Below are 347 nucleotides of genomic sequence, written 5' to 3' on the forward strand. Positions count from 1 at the left end.
ACCGTCAGCACCCGCTGCTGGCGCCTGGGGAGTTCCAGGGGGAATCGCAGCTGAATTGAAGGAGATGGACTCCAGCCAGACACGCGTCTGGTGAGCACCATCTTCAAAGAGGAAGGCAGAACTAAAACCAGACCAGGGAAGAAGTCCCTTCAAAGACTCCACCCCTGAGGTCTGTATTGCCAGGAAGGAGATGAAACCCCAGGGAATCTTACTCATGCCGTGAAATCCGTCTTCTCCGTTCTGGCCGCAAGCTGACTGGGGACGTCCAGGGGAAAAGCCCCGGTGCCTGCTGGTTCCCGAGCTCCTCTGGCTGCCTTGCTTGGATGGTGTTCCTCGGCCGGGGGCAC

At 59.1% G+C, this 347-nt stretch overlaps 1 protein-coding gene across 1 annotated transcript in view; it reads right to left on the reverse strand.

Moving 5' to 3' along the window:
• VWA5B1 (von Willebrand factor A domain containing 5B1) overlaps positions 1 to 347 on the reverse strand; it is a 20058-nt gene that overhangs the window by 2199 nt on the left and 17512 nt on the right. The gene's annotated exons all lie outside the window — the stretch shown is intronic.

This window comes from Buceros rhinoceros, unplaced genomic scaffold (assembly GCF_000710305.1).
Source record: "Buceros rhinoceros silvestris isolate BGI_N320 unplaced genomic scaffold, ASM71030v1 scaffold28979, whole genome shotgun sequence".
NCBI lineage: Eukaryota > Metazoa > Chordata > Aves > Bucerotiformes > Bucerotidae > Buceros > Buceros rhinoceros.